At 47.9% G+C, this 16844-nt stretch overlaps 1 long non-coding RNA gene across 2 annotated transcripts; it reads left to right on the top strand.

Annotated features, from left to right (window-relative positions):
* Positions 1-13275: 13275 nt before the first annotated feature.
* LOC310844900 lies at positions 13276-15032 on the top strand. Of its 2 annotated transcripts, none has more exons than XR_014564377.1 (2): positions 13276-13473; positions 14790-15032. It is a non-coding gene; the product is annotated as an uncharacterized lncRNA (long non-coding RNA). The 2 variants fall into 2 exon arrangements; XR_014564378.1 differs by having other exon boundaries at positions 14771-15032.
* Positions 15033-16844: the final 1812 nt, after the last annotated feature.

Here is a 16844-nt window from a genome sequence, read left to right as displayed (position 1 = left end):
TCCCCAGGAAAGTTCGCCTGGTGCCTTCATTATGCATCTTTCAGCATCAGGCAAAAGCGTGTGTGTTTTTAACCAGGCCTATGGTTGATCTGATTGACATCCTGTGCCCTTTTAAAATTTGGCTCTTTTTTGCAGAAGGGTTGTTATTGGGTTGTTGTTTTTATTTTGATTATATATATATTGTAGTTTTTATGTTGATTCTTTCTGTGAACTGCCCCAAGACCTCTGGGTATAGGGTGGTATATTAATACAGTGGTACCTCGGGTTACATATGCTTCAGGTTACATATGCTTCAGGTTACAGACTCCGCTAACCCAGAAATAGTACCTCGGGTTAAGAACTTTGCTTCAGGATGAGAACAGAAATCGTGCAGCGGCAGCGCAGCGGCAGCAGGAGGCCCCATTAGCTAAAGTGGTGCTTCAGGTTAAGAACAGTTTCAGGTTAAGAACAGACCTCCAGAACGAATTAAGTACTTAACACGAGGTACCACTGTAATAATAATAATACAGTCATACCTCGGGTTACAGACGCTTCAGGTTGAGCGTTTTCATGTTGCGCACCGCGTCGAACCCAGAAGTACCGGAACGGGTTACTTCCGGGTTTCAGTGCTCGCGCATGCGCAGAAGCACTAAATCATGCTTTGTGCATGCGCAGAAGTGTCGAATTGCAACCCGCGTGTGTGCAGATGTGGCACTGCGGGTTGCGAATGCTGTGGGTTGCGAACGTGCCTCCCACACAGATCATGTTCGCAACCCAAGCAATAATAATAATAATAATATATCAGTGCTCTTTTTTTCAGCCAGAGTGTGCTAGAGTGTAGACCCTGCACCTCTCAGGTGGGTGCCATTGCGGTCCAGCACTCCCCCAGCACGCTTCTTGCCTTTACATACATCTGAGAAGCCCAAAACAAACATTTCAACTTCATGGTGAGTTCCGGCACCTATTGTTCTTGGGGGGGGGGGAGCACTGGCTATTACCCACAATGCCTATGTTTTACCTACACTGTCAAAGGTGTTGCGCCTCTGAATCCTGGTTGCTGGGAATCAAGTGAGGAGAGCACTGTTACACTCTGGTCCTGTTTGGGGCTTCCTGTAAGCATCTGGTTGGACACTGTGAGAAGAGGATGCTGGACCTGAAGGAAGGAACCAACCAACAGGGATCTTCTCATGTTCTCAGTTCTCCAAGTGCCAGGCCTTATGCAACAGAAATGACAGCATCCACACACAAGGGGGCATCATTGGGCTCAAAACTTTGCAGAAATAATTTAAAATAAATATTTACAGGGTTTGTGGGGAGCTCTCAGGATAAACCTGAAACAACAACCTGATGAAGACTAAGCATCCTTAGCAAGCACGGGATGCTGCTATTGGAGGGGGTGGAACAGAAAAGATGGAAGGCTGGATGTAATGGAGTATCCTGGGAAAGGGCGTGCCTGGCTGGAACTCTGAATAGCAGAACTGCCGATTGAAGGCCCCCACTTAGAATCATAGAATCATAGAATCATAGAGTTGGAAAAGATCACAAGGGCCATCGAGTCCAACCCCCTGCCAAGCAGGAAACACCATCAGAGCACTCCTGACATATGGTTGTCAAGCCTCTGCTTAAAGACCTCCAAAGAAGGAGACTCCACCACACTCCTTGGCAGCAAATTCCGCTGTCGAACAGCTCTTACTGTCAGGAAGTTCTTCCTAATGTTTAGGTGGAATCTTCTTTCTTGTAGTTTGGATCCATTGCTCCGTGTCCGCTTCTCTGGAGCAGCAGAAAACAACCTTTCTCCCTCCTCTATGTGACATCCTTTTATATATTTGAACATGGCTATCATATCACCCCTTAACCTCCTCTTCTCCAGGCTAAACATGCCCAGCTCCCTTAGCCGTTCCTCATAAGGCATCGTTTCCAGGCCTTTGACCATTTTGGTTGCCCTCCTCTGGACACGTTCCAGTTTGTCAGTGTCCTTCTTGAACTGTGGTGCCCAGAACTGGACACAGTACTCCAGGTGAGGTCTGACCAGAGCAGAATACAGTGAAATACACTTGTTACAGGAAATTGTTTCCCAGTGGGCATCCGGAAGCCACAGCCAAAAACAGAATGCTAGATGGATGGAGGCATGATCCAGCAAAGAAATAACCATGCTCTTGTGTTTATTTTATGTTTGTTTAACTGTATAACTTATATCCCGCCACGTGACAGAACTGAGCCCTCAAGGTGGCTTGCAACAGTAAAACTGCAAAATACAATAAAACCATGCATAAAACCAGAAAGCAGTTAAACAGCGGGGGGGGGGGGGGGCTGAATACTGCTCAGGCACAAGATGTACTATTCTAAAAAATAATCCATTCCTCCGGAAAAACCTGGTGAAACCAAAAAGGGCCTTAGCTAACTTCCTCATGTTCTTCCAACCTGTTAAAATTAGCTGTAGGGGAAGCGTGTAATTAAGTTTAAGAAATATTTTCGGAGTCTAGAACACAAAGGCCCAACAAGGCATGTCTTTATTCACATCTTTAGTCCTGGGAAACAAATGTGTTCTTGGTGGATTTGTTGTTTGTTTCCATTACTAAATCACCGGCATGGAGGGATGAGCCTGAGAAGGACCATGGCATGCTGGGAAGGGGCTCTTTTGTTGTTGTTTAGTCGTTCAGTTGTGTCCGATTCTTCGTGACCCCATGGACCAGAGCACACCAGGCACTCCTGTCTTCCACTGCCTCCCGCAGTTTGGTCAAACTCATACTGGTAGCTTCAAGAACACTGTCCAACCATCTCGTCCTCTGTCGTCCCCTTCTTCTTGTGCCCTCAATCTTTCCCAACATCAGGGTCTTTTCCAGGGAGTCTTCTCTTCTCATGAGGTGGCCAAAGTATTGGAGCCTCAGCTTCACGATCTGTCCTTCCAGTGAGCACTAAGGGCTGATTTCCTTCAGAATGGATAGGTTTGATCTTCTTGCAGTCCATGGGACTCTCAAGAGTCTCCTCCAGCACCATAATTCAAAAGCATCAATTCTTCAGTGATCAGCCTTCTTTATGGTCCAGCTCTCACTTCCATACATCACTACTGGGAAAACGATGGCTTTAACTATACGGACCTTGAAGGGGCCCTTATCCCAATCCAAATCAGGGTCCCCTCACATCACTTGTGGACAATGGGAAACTTCTGCATGAGACCCCAGAAAGCAGCCAGTGCCAGCTGGACAAATAGTCTGACCTGGCAGAAGGCAGCTTCCATTGACGCCCCTTGTTACAATGCAAGCTGCTCCAGTGTGTTTGAGCCAGGCTTCCACAGGAGAAGCTCCTTGAGGATGGTTGTCTCTGTTGCCACAACTTCTTTGGAATAAATTTGGCCTTCACGTTATAACTGGAGGCAGCAAATTGATGAGGCTTCTGTCTCCTGCGGGTACCGAGCGCAAGCTGTCGAAGGAGGGGAAAAAATAGATGTTACTGCTGAGATATGAATTTTAAGAGAGACAAGTGTGAGCAAACAAAGCTGTCTCCTTAAACACTGCAGTAAGAATGTGCCAGAATGTCTGATGTTAAAATTAATGTGTTTAATAACAGCGAAGAGGGGTTTGGTTTTTTAACCCTTTCCTCATCTGCAGAAGCTAAAGCTGCCAGACAGGTTATATGGCAGCAGAACCAAATGTTCTGAACTTCCCGGGCTGCAAGTTATGCAATTATCCAAACTAGAGCAAAAGAGCAAAATAACCTGATCAAGTAAAGAAATAGACCCTGTTCATTCCTGTGCACATAGTGTGCAGCAAGAACAAAGGATGTTGCCATACTGATTTGGACCACAATTCTCATTCCACCAGCTGTTCCCATGGAGGCACAACATTTAAAAAGGATCAATGTCCATCAAAATGCAGTGAGCATAGGATCAGACTCTGGCTGCATACATACCATATACTTAAAGCACATGACTTTGCCCAAAGAATCCTGGAAACTATAGTTTCACACACACACACACACACACACACACACACACACACACACACACAAAGCTACATTTCCCAGTACCCTTAACAAGCTACAGTTCCCATAATTCTTTGGGGAAAGTCATGTACTTTAAAGGCCAGCATGACTGAACCGCTTCTGGCACAACGGGACACCATGACGGAAACCAGAGCACACGGAAACGCTGTTTAGCTTCCCGTCACAGCGGTACCTATTTATCTACTTGCACTGGTGTGCTTTCAACCTGCTAGGTTGGCAGGACCTGGGACAGAGCAATGGGAGCTCACAACCATCATGCAGATTCGAACCGCCAACCTTCCAATCGGCAATCCCCAGAGGATCAGTGGTTTAGATCACAGTGCCAATAGCATCCCATCTCCTTCCATGCCTCCAAATGCAAACCACCCAGCAAGCCTTGTTCTCAATATCCTTCCTTCACCTTGGCTAATGTGGTGCAAAGTTCTCATGTCCACAGGCCCTTGGATGGAGAAGATGGAAGATGCTTCCAGAGCATTTCCACCCAATTATCTTAACCTATTTTCTACATTCCTCCATTAGCTAGAATATAATCCAATTAAGTGAGTTCTTTAGGGAAAATAGAAACGAAAACCCTCCATGTACTCCACTTTAATAGGTGGAAGGATGGAAGTGCCTATGAACCTGGCAGTGGACAGCATAGATGGGTCCTTGGAAACATTGCTCAGAAGCACTGCCAGAAGCACATATTAAAATACTGGTATATTAGTACTGTTCCTACAGCGTTTGCACAGGATGGTTCTGCCTGCTGTGTGCACTGATTATTCTCATAATGTATCACTTGGGTTAGCTATTTATAAATTGCATCACAGGAGCCTGGGTTGATTATGTAATTCCTTTGAAGCAACACTGTTTGTTGCCATGACTTAGAAATTGCAAACTGGTACATTTAGCACACCCAGGACAAACTTATTGCTCCTCATGCCAGTGGTCTGTGATTAGCATGCTGGGTTTCTCAGTATCTCGAACCCTCTTGTTTATTTTATAGTCTCATACAGTAGATATTTTGCCAGTCTGTAAGTGCAGCAAATATGCCTAAAATCTGCATTACCTTTCTTGCATCACCAAAAATGGTCTTGAATTTTCTGGATATGTATTTCTTATTTGCAAAGACATGTGGTAGCTCCAGTGCAATGTTTTACATGGAGAAACTATCAGCATCTCCAGGTAAGTCTGGGAGACTGGTGTGGAAATTTTGACAGCTTCTGCTGATCAGTGTAAACCTGGGCTAGGTGTACCAGTGGTCAGACTAGGTGTAAGTCTGTGTTTCCTGTGTTTCTACTTCCAGCTGCCTCTTTTGCAGATAGTGTCCTCTGATGGGAATGAAATAAGGCATTGGGTACCAACTTTCTGACCGGGTGGCGCTGTGGGTTAAACCACAGAGCCTAGGACTTGCCGATCAGAAGGTCGGCAGTTCGAATCCCGGCAATGGGGTGAGTGCCCATTGCTCGTTCCCTGCTCCTGCCAACCTAGCAGTTCGAAAGCACGTCAAAGTGCAAGTAGATAAATAGGTACCGCTCCCGTGGGAAGGTAAACGGCATTTCCGTGCGCTGCTCTGGTTCGCCAGAAGCAGCTCAGTCATGCTGGCCACATGACCTGGAAGCTGTACGCCGGCTCCCTCGGCCAATAAAGCAAGATGAGCACCACAACCCCAGAGTCAGCCATGACTGGACCTAATGGTCAGGGGTCCTTTACCAACTTTCTGATGATTCCAAGTCCCCAAAAATAACATCTTTTTCAGAAAGATCGCTTGTTATAGGCAACTGTCCTGATCTGCAACAGGGTATTTTCCAGAACTTTTTCAGCCTAGGGAGATAAATTCAACTCCGTCCTCATTTAAAGGTGAACTTGCCAAATTCACATTTTCCAAAACAATTTGCCTACTGAAGCGCAACCGTCCTTTGAAATTCGCCTTCTCCGATTTTTGCAGTTTAGTTCTCCAGCCAAGTAAGGAGTACAAAAACACATATGCTAAAGCAGGGGTTCCCAAACTGCAGCCCATGAGCTTCAGTCAGATGATCTGTGGCTTTTCTGTGGATTTGCTGCTAAATATGGGAGACTGCAGATCCATCACACTGAATAACAAACCCGGACACTGAGCTCCAGTTCCAAGGTCCCTCTGGCAGTTCCCTCATTATGAGAAGTGATGTTACAGGGAACCAGGTAGAGGGCCTTCTCGGTAGTGGCGCCCACCTGTCAAGCATCAGAGGATCCAATCCCCCATGGTAGGCTGCCAGGAATGGATAAGACAGGGAAAGTTCTTACCAATGCCTTTTATTCAATATTCACAGAGAGAGGCTTAGAAATGCAGCCTCTTGGAGTATTGGTGTTGCTCCAAGTGAGTCTTCATCCCCTCCTTCTCTCCTATTATGTGTCATCGCTACAGGTGCTGAGATGTGTCCTCTGCCTCTGAGCTCTCTGCTCTCCTACTTTCAATGCCCACCAGGTTCCAGGAGCGGAGGGTCTGGAATGCTTTCTAAAGACACTGAGTCCGTCAGCTGTGTCTGCCCCCCCCCCCCCCCGGTGCTTCTTCTTCCTCCTCTCCCATTATTTCCCAGCTTTTCCCCTCTTCTGCCTCTGAGCTGTAACCTCTCTCAAACCCCTGTTGTAATTCTGAACTGTCTCCTTCCTCTCTGGAAGGGTCAGGCTGGTCTCCACCATTCCACCTCTGCCCAGTCCCTGACACCGCCCTGTGGAATGTTCTCCCATCAGACGCCAAAGAGAAAGACAACTATATGACCTTCCATAGACATCTGAAGGCATCAGAAAGCTTTTAATGTCTGATGTACCATGTGTTCTTTTATACTCTGTTGGAAGCTACCCAGTTAAGTGGGCAGGGTACAAATAGTAAGTGATTACTATTATTTGTATTGTTATTGTGTCTTTTATTTCTTGTGTTGCATTTTATTGTAGTACAATTTGAAATCTTCAAAATGACTATCTCTACAACAGGCGCAAAAATCATTAAGCTTAGAGACCATGGGACAAATGGAAGGAATCGTGGAACAAAGGGAAGTGTGGCTGAGCCCTTAGACAGTAGATATTTTCAAAGCGGTATATAAGTGCTTTTAAATAAATAGAACAAATCGCTAAATAAAGTGGGGTTTGAGATTTCGTCGGAAGTAAATTTGTTCCATCATCTGTGTGATGGGCCCTCACCATCCACCTCTGAGATTCATCTGACCTTTAAACAGTTTGATGTGCCTTTTTTCACAAATGGCATTGAGCCTCAAGTGAGATGAGCTGTTAGGATTGCTGTTACCTTAAGCAGATCCCTTGAACAAAGAAGCTACTGTATTGGTTTCAGCCTATTTATCAGCGTTATTGGACAACCACGTGATTTCTCTGTAAGCTGAGACTCAGATGCTCATTTGGGACTCAGGAGGCAGGACTTCCAGGAAATTTTGGTATGGCACTGAACTACGGACCTCCCCAGAAAGCTACTTGACTGTCAATGCTGAAATCACTGAAATTAAATACCATTCATGTTACTTGCTATCCGCAAATCAGTTAGGGCCAAAGTAGATGAAGCTATGGAGATCTAGGACTGGATATCTTGCCTCCTTAAATATTGGTAGAAAGTTGTGGAGTTCGTTTTTGAGGAGGTACGTGAAAATCCAGTTCAGGTCCATGGAGTCCATTCCTCTACCGTGGTACCTTGGTTCTCAAACTTAATCCGTTCCGGAAGTCCGTTCCAAAACCAAAGCGTTCCAAAACCTAGGCACACTTTGCCATAGAAAGTAATGCAAAACAGATTAATCCATTCCAGACTTTTAAAAACAACCCCTGAAACAGTAATTTAACATGAGTTTTACTATCTAACGAGACCATTGATCCATAAAATGAAAGCAATAAACAATGTACTGCCGTCACACAATCAATCAATCAGTAGCTGAACCGGCTTCCACACAGTCACAAAAACAAAAAAGAGAGCTGCAAAAAAAAGAAAAACGCTAAATAAATAGCAAAACAGACAGACCTCAGCACAACATTCAAAATGGAAGTGTGGCACTCAAATCGTAAGCATAACACTCAAAACAGAGCACATTCGGCTTCCGAAAAAGGTTCGCAAACCAGAACACTTACTTCCAGGTTTGCAATGTTTGGATTCCAAGTTGTTTGAGTTCCAAGGTGTTTGAGAACTAAAGTACCACTTTACACCAGTATTTCCCAAAGTGGGTGATACTGACCCCTGGGGTGGTGCTGGAATGATCCAGGGGACAGTAGTATCCCCAGGTGCAATTAGGGGTGTTGAACAAAATTAAGGGGTTGATGGAAGCATAAAGAAAAATAAATTTTTGAAATATCATTCGTACATGTTTCATTTGTTGTGTAATGATGTTTACTGCCAGGTTGGGCGCCATTGGAGGACAGCATCAATGCTTCCCCTGGATCCGGTGGCCGAGAGCATATAACACGGGTCCTGAAAGACCTACATTGGCTCCCAGTACGTTTCTGAGCACAATTCAAAGTGTAGGTGCTGACCTTGAAAGCCCTAAATAGCCTCTACCCAGTATACCTGAAGGAGCGTCTCCACCCTATCATTCTGCCCAGACACTGAGGTCCAGCTCCGAGGGCCTTCTGGTGGTTCCCTCACTGCGAGAAGTGAGGTTACAGGGAGGAAGAAGAAGAGGAAGAAGAGGAGGAGGAGGAGTTTGGACTTGATATTCCACCTTTCACTCCCCTTAAGTACTCTCAGAACAGCTAACAATCTCCTTTCCCTTCCTCCCTCACACCAAACACTCTGTGAGCTGAGTGAGGCTGAGAGACTTCAGAGAAGTGTGACTAGCCCAAGGTCACCCAGCAGCTGCATGTGGAGGAGCGGGGAAGCGAACCCGGTTCACCAGATTACAAATCCACCATTCTTAACCACTACACCACGCTGGAACCAGGCAGAGGCCCTTCTCGGTAGTGGTCCTGTGAAACGCCCTCTCATCAGATGTTAAGGAAATAAACAACAATCTGACTTTTAGAAGACATCTGAGGTAGCCCTGTTTTTAATATTTGATGTTTTATTGTGTTTTTAATATCCTGTTGGAAGCCTCCCAGAGTGCTGGGGAGGCCCGGCCTGATGGGTGGGGTATGAGTAACAAATTGTTGTTGTTGTCGTCGTCATCATCATCATCCCATGGTCTAGTCCATCTCTTTGTCCAGTTTTGAAAAAAGTGTTCATACATGTTTCATCTGTTGCGTAATGACGATTACTGATGTAACATAGAGAACACAAATTTGTCACTGCATCTTTCTGTTTGTTCACTTAAAGAAGCTGGATTTCCAGAGGGCAAGGAGTATTTTCTTTTTCTGAAAAGGGGCCAAATAAGTTTAGAAACCTCTGCTCTGCATCCTTTTCCTAATGAAAATCTCTAAACCAGGGATGAGGAGCCTCTCACCCCCCAGATTTGTTGGACCCCAGATTTGTTGGACCACAGCTCCTATCAGGATGGTGGGTGCTGCCACACCCTGAGTTCTGGATGGCCACAGGTTCCCCATCTCTGACCTAAACATAGCTGCTCTTTGCCCGATTATGGAAAACGCACATATGCCTTTACAACTTGTGCGTCTGGCACAGTGACCGTAATAAAGGAGCAGAATTCCAAACGGGTATCTGTCATTTCTCTCTCTTTTGCCTCGCAGTTCACATCTGCAGATAGTTTAGGACTCATTTTGCCATTACCCGGGAGTGTAAACTTTGATTTCACAGAAAGCATATTTGGGGTCTGGGACATCTCAGGAACCCATAAACAAGTTTCCGTAATTAGAACTCTTCCTCCTACAGGTCTCGAGTATAAATTTAGCCTTGCAAAAGCACTCAATGCCCCTCCAAACAATTTTTTTTTAAAAAAAGAAAGAAACTCTAATTGCCCGTGAGTTTAAAATGTATGTTTATAACAAGGTGAAGAACTGGAATTTTGTTTAAAATAGCTGTGTGAAGGTAAATCGTGCCTCAAATGTAAATAGTGTATCCAAGGGAATATTGAAATGAATAGATATGACTAACTTTAGACCATTAATTTTAAAGGGTCTTAGGTAACTATAACTATGTTTGCAAGGCAAAACACATCTCTTGAGTCATAGAAGCTCAGAAAGCTGCCTTACTGAGTCATACAGTTGGTCCATCCAGCTCAGTACTGTCCACACTGACTGGCAGAGACTGTCCAGAGTTTCAGACCAGGAGTCTTCACCAGCCCTTCCTGGAGCTGTCTGGGTTTGAACCCAGGACCTTTTGTACGTAAAGCAGATGCTCTACCCCTGAGCTCTGACCCTCCCCAATCCTGAAGGGCACGGAGGGTTGGAGGAGAGTTGCAGTGAAATGTGGCCAGGGGAGGAAGGGTTAAGTACCTCTGCTCCCGGCTGGATTTCTGCTCCAAATGACCTCCTCCTAAAGCTGCTTTTCCTTTAATACATGCACTTGTATGTAATGCGTAGTTTTGACCCTTATCTTGGCGTCTTATTGATTGTTCAAAGAGAGCCTTCCTCCTGCCAAAAACAGCAATAAAATAGAGCCCATTCCCAGTCTATGTTACAGCCAACAAGTTGATTACACTGTTACTGGATAGCATCAGCTCTAGAGAATTAGGCAACTCTGGGAGGTGATGGTCTTTATTATATAGCGGTTAGTTCTCACTCTGCAGTCAGCCTGGTCAGCGTTTTCTCTTGATTGTTGGCTCTTCCTTTCTAACCGTTGAGAGAGACTGGTTCCTGGAGATTTGTAATACAGACATCACAATGAGCATCAGATTGGAAGAGTGATGTTCTAGCCTTCCCCTTGAGTGTTGGTCTGGGTTTCAGCATATTTTAGTCACCGTCTTCTACAATTACAGGCTCAGCATTTGCACAATCCACATTTCAATTAAACGCCCCGGCAGTTTTATACCAGCATGTAAATCAGTCCTTTGGGAATTTTGCAAAGCTTTCAATCAATGTTTTAAAAAATGTGTTTGTCTCCCCATCATCACCACCCAATCATTTACTGTAATTTTTACTCCTTCCTCTTCTTCTTCTTTCTTTTTCCTTTTTTTGCTGGACCAGAGTTTTGGCAGTGCAGAGAGGCAAGGGAAGCAATAGCAGCCTGGACTCATCAAATATATCTGAGGCCAAAATTCCCAGGTAGGGGAGCTCAGACTCCAGTCCTAGACAGAGAGCGAAGTGCATATGAGCTAGAGGTGTTTTGAACCTTTTCTCATAGCCTGTTGCCTGGTAGTGCAACTAGGAAGTCACTTTTCCTTTGTGGTGTAGTGGCTAGAGCAAAGACACCAACCATTTTAGGCCTATGGGCACATTTCAATGTTTTTTTCAGCAAGTGCTTTGGGTGCCTCTCCTTCTAGTCATTTCACTCTCCACTGGGTCAGCACCCTCTCCAACAAAGGCAGAGAAAGCATGCTCTCTCACACACACTTAGCTTTCCCAAGGGAAGTGGTTTAAAGTCAGATCTAGCTGAGTTAATCTGAGCCTTGGGAAAGCACTCTTCCAACTTCCGCTTCAGCTCTGCTGCATACTATTCAAAGGAGAAAAGGGAAAACTATCTCATTATCTCATGATCGGGAGGGCAGTGGTCTTAGGCAGTGAGTGAGGATAAGGCTCAGAGGCTTCATAAGCACTAAGGGAAGATCTCAAGGAGAACATGGCACCCACACGCACATTGATGATCGCCGGAATAGAGGGTTGGACCAAGACCTGGGAGGTAAAGGTAAAGGGACCCCTGACCATTAGGTCCAGTCATGACCGACTCTGAGCTCCCGTTGCTTGGTCCCAGCTCCTGCCAACCTAGTAGACAGAATCTGAATTCAAAATGACCTTAACAGATTGGACAACTGGGCCCAACCTAACTAATTTCAGTAGGGGTCAATGCACTTGGGCAGGAAGAACCAGATGCACAAATATACAATTCTGCCTTGGTCAGACCACATCTGGAATCCTGTGTGCAATTCTGGGCGCCACAGTTTAAGAAGGATGTCAGAAAGCTGGAACGTGTGCAAAGGAGGGCAACCAAGATGGTCAAGGGTCTGGAAACCAAGCCTTATGAGGAATGGTTGAAGGAGCTGGGTATGTTTAGCCTGGGGGAAAAGAGACTGAGAGGAGATATGACGGCTATCTTTAAATATCCCAAGGGCTGTCGCATGGAAGAGGGAGCAAGCTTGTTTTCTCCTGCTCTGAAGGGTAGGACTCGAACCAGTGGATTCAAGTTGCAAGAAAAGAGATTCTGATTAAACATCAGGTAGCACTCTCTGACAAGTAAGACCTGTTTGACAGTGGAACGGACTCCCTTGGGAGGTGATGGACTCTCCTTAATTGGAGGTTTTTAAGCAGAGGCTGGATGGCCATCTATCGTGGAAGCTTTTGCTGAGATTACTGCATTGCAGAGGGTTGGACTAGATGATCCTCGGGGTCCCTTCCAAGTCTACAATTCTATTACCACTTTAGCCACACTGGGTGCTGCAGGGGGCGCCACAACAATGCTGTGGAACGAGGGAGAGAGAAGGGTGGGTGCTGAAATTTAGCATTGCACAGAGTGCCACTGAAATTTGAGAGTCCGCCTCAGGCCACGAGATCCCTTGCTATCTGCAAAGGGACAGCTGCATTTGAGCATGCATAGGCTCTAGGGGCGTGGGTGGCGCTGTGGGTTAAACCACAGAGCCTAGGACTTGCCGATCAGAAGGTTGGCGGTTCGAATCCCTGTGACGGGGTGAGCTCCCGTTGCTCAGTCCCTGCTCCTGCCAACCTAGCAGTTCAAAAGCACGTCAAAGTGCAAGTAGATAAATAGGTACCGCTCTGGCGGGAAGGTAAACAGCGTTTCCGTGCGCTGCTCTGGTTCGCCAGAAGCGGCTTAGTCATGCTGGCCACAGGACCCGGAAGCTGTATGCCGGCTCCCACAGCCAGTAAAGCGGGATGAGCGCCGCAACCCCAGAGTCAGTCACGACCGGACCTAATGGTCAGGGGTCCCTTTACCTAGGCACTCTATGCAGGTGGGACCAACCCCCAATTGCACAGTGGTCCCACGGAATGCCTTTCTACGAGTTGGGAGGGGGGCAGGGGTCCCTCATCTCCCACTTCTTCAGCGGAGAAGAAACCGGCCCGGGCAGCTGCAGCAGCAGCAGGGACCAAGGGCCGGCTCATCACCGTCTCCGGCTGCTGGAGCGCGCCGCGAGTTATCGGCGAGGCCGGCTCCGCCTCCGCCTCGACGGCAGCATCAGTATTCCAGAGCCATTGGCAGCCAGACGCTCTCCGGCTGGGAGCCGCCGCTGTCCTCGCGTGAACCCGGCTCCTTGGCTGCCGCAGAGGGAGCCGGGGGCGCGCAAGGCTAAGGCTGAGCGAGCGAGAGAGAGAGAATGAGAGAGAGAGGCGGGCAGATTGATAGACGCCCCCTCCCTCCGCTAGAGGCAAAAGAGATGCTGCAAGCCTATCCCTCCCCCTCCCCACACCAGGTTTGTAGGAGGGGGGCGAAGGGGAGGGCGCCCCCCAAATAACCGTCCGCAGACAGAGAGGGAGACTGGAAAGGTAAGATTCGGAACGAAGAAAGGAAACCAAGGGAAAGGAATCCATCCCCCCCCCCAAAAAAGGGGGGACACCAGTAAGGGGGAGATCGGGGTGGAGGACGGCAGTGTATGGAGAGGAGCCCGATCCTGCGCTGGTTTACTGGGAAGTAAGCCTCGTTGACTGACTGGGCTGGACTGGGATTGGGGGGGGGGGGCTTCCAGAGATTTGGGCCTCCAACTCCCCTCAGCCCAGCCGATGACAGGGCCGATAGGGGGTTGCAGCGCACAACCTCTAGGGGGCGCCAGGCTGCCGAAGGCAGATTCTTGGTAGATGTGCCCAGTAAGTCCTGGTTATTCTATGGAGTGGCAGTCGTGGCTCTGCTCAGCTATCGCGGAAGGGGGTTGGGGGTGGGAAGGAGGAGAGGACTTGCAAAGTCCAGGGCCCCCTCCCTTCTCCAGGGAGGCTTCGCAGGCCTCCTTGACCTCTGGGGAATCGGGGAGGCCCCGTCGTGTGAGTGACCCTGGATGGGGATACAAGCTTTAAAGGCGAGGGGAGAGGAGGAGGAGGAGGGGTGGAGCGATTACCTCCTTCCTCACCCCCCCCGCGACATCCACCCCTCCCCCGCAGCTGCTCGTTTATTCTCCACCCCACCCGTAAAGTTAGCCACGACCTGGGTCACTGTCCTTCTGCTTGCAGAAACCGACCCGAGGAGGGCATTGAGACCAGACAAAAAAGAGCACCAACGTAACCAGCTGCTGCTGTTGTTTTTGTTGTGGTGGTCGTGTGTTTTGCTTCCACTTTGGGTGTAGGGTGAGAGGGGAGGTCAGTGGCCGAAGGTGTCCTCCGCGGAGCTTGTTTTGACATGTTTCGTGCCAGTCCCCTGAGCCTCGTGCGTCAACGAGGAGAGATCCTGCCGTACTCGGGGGGGGGGGGGGCAAGGTGTAATTATTATCGAATAAGCTTATCTGCGAACAGCCCCACAAGCAAATGAAAGGGCGCGTTGGAGAGGGGTGGAGAGGGGGGAATAGCATAGCAAGCCTCGATCTAGCTCTGCCAGCCAGCAGCTGGCCCCTTCTCAAAAGTTGTCGTCATTATTATCAATATTATTACTTCCCTGCAATGGCGCTTTCTAAAGTTACATAAGCGGAAGGCAGATGCCTGCCCCGGGGAGCTTACAGTCTCGAATTTCGAGGAGGAGGAGGAGGACAGCAGAGTTAAGGAAAGGGATGCGATGGGTGAACGCTGGTTTGCCGTGCTGATTGATTGATTGATTGATTGATTGATTGATATTGTTTTAAAATATTCCTTGACGGGCTAGCACCTTCATCGTTTTGCAGACTGCCGCTTGTTTTCACCTTCCACCGAAAAATCATAGAATCGTAGAGTTGGAAGGCACCCGGGGGTCATCTAGTCCAACCCCCTGCAATGCAGGAATCTCATCGAAAGCATCCATGAGAGATGGCAATCCAGCCTCTGCTTAAAAACCTCCAAGGAAGGAGAGTCCGCCACTTCCCGAGGGAGACCGTTCCACTGACGAACAACTCTTACCGTCAGAAAGATTAAACACCCTAAAGTACCAAGGCATGGCGACCTCTTTCCAATACCCCCTGAGCCCCGGCTAAAGCAAGTAAATAAATAGAAATACAGCTCGGTTCTGCCTTCCCTCCCCCAACATAAATGCTGGCTGCATGCCCTGAGCAAGTGAAATTGGCCGCCGCTCCAGCTTTCAGCGCCCACGTTTGTACACGCTAAAGCGCTGCAGATGCCAGATCTAGAAGTCGTCAGAACAGCAGCGCTCGGGGAGGGGGAACCGAGTCAGGAACGGGTCGGCTCCCGACAAAGGGGCGCGGAGGGGGGAGAGGAGAGTCGTGACTCGTCAGAACCGGTTCTCGTTTGCGCTACAGCGCCTTCGATGTACATAGGCTTGCTCGACGAGTTATGGTTTGTCTCTGGGTCTGAAAACTCTAGATTCTCTCTTCTCCGGCCTTTCCGTCTAATCTCCTTGGTGGGCGTTGCCTTTGCAGTTTGTAATCGAAACCTCTCCCCCTCCCTTTTTCTTTATTGGCGTCCGAATATATATATTCGGACGCCAATAAAGAAAAAGGGTGTGCTATATTTATTTCTATAGTTATCCCAAAAAGCAAAGGTCCAAAGTACAAATAAATCTAGCGTTGCGTAAGGGTGGGAAGTTAGGTCCCTGCCTCCTAGGAGCTTGCATTACGATCTTGCGTGTAGATGGCTTGCATTTAGATGGCAGACGGGGGGGTGGGGGTGCCAGGGGGTGACAAAAAAAGATGCAAAGCAAGTGGGGTCACAGCAAAGCAGCAGACCGGTTTCCTCGGGAGTAAATCCAAGTGCTTTCGATTATCCTTACTCCTGAATAAATTGTGGGCTGTAATCTTAAACCTGGTGAAAAATCGGGCGTGAGGATTAAGATAACTTTTTAGGAGGGGGTGCTTAGCGGTGGGGTACGTATGTACCCCAAGTACTTATGCATTTGCTTGTCAGTTTCCGCGTCCACGTGCCAAAGACAAGTTCCTTCCTCCCCCGCGTTCAGAGCCTGAGCCCTTAAAAAAAAAATTAAAAACGCGTTGATTACAACAACAGAAGGGGGAAAGGCTTGAAAACCACGGGAACGCAAGCTCGAACACCTCGGAATCGAATCAGGCTCAGCAGGAGGTGATGGGAAGAAACACTGTCTGCGTGTCCTTTCCTGCATCCTGTGTTTGAAAAGAAAGATGCTTGCCAGCCCGCTGTGCAAAGCGGAGAGGACCGGGAGTACAAAAGGGCTGGGCACGATCCGACCGCCAATGGGCGCGTCTAAGGCCAATGAGCAAGTCCCCATACTTATTCACTTGCTTCTGAGTACGTATGTATTAGGACTGTACGCTAAAAAGTCCCACGGGTTTCAGCAGAAGCTTTTATGCCCTTTCTTAAGTCCCATCCGCGGTACCCACTGGAACTCAAAGATTGATCTCTTCCTCTCCATCCTCCTGTCTGCCTCGGCACACGCAAGCCCACCTCCCCTTTAAAAAAGAAATCAGTGGGTAGGGTTTGTATTAAGTACCGCACCAGCTTTGGCTCCTCAGCACCAAGCAGGTCACTGTCTGAATTCTCTGCAAAACGGGACTGGTGGGTTGGAGAGGAGATCTATAGAAAGCGCTTGGTAAGGTCCTGCGCACCCTCATTCCCCAAAGCAGAAAGGGTACAGGGAATGTCAGTTCCCTTGAATTCAGAGCATAGGGTCGGGCAGGCAACCTGTGCCTCTCCCCCGCCAAAGCTGTTGGACTCCAGAGCCCATCAACCGCAGGTCAGGGCTGATGGGAGTTGGAGTCGAACACCAAAATTGGTGGTGTGTATTTCAAGCTGTAGTGTATTTGATAGTCGACCGC

Source organism: Podarcis gaigeae (genome assembly GCF_964106915.1).
Source record: "Podarcis gaigeae genome assembly, chromosome: 1".
Lineage (NCBI taxonomy): Eukaryota > Metazoa > Chordata > Lepidosauria > Squamata > Lacertidae > Podarcis > Podarcis gaigeae.
The sequence above is the reverse complement of the archived record's forward strand: the minus strand, read 5'-3'. Positions and strand labels throughout refer to the sequence as shown.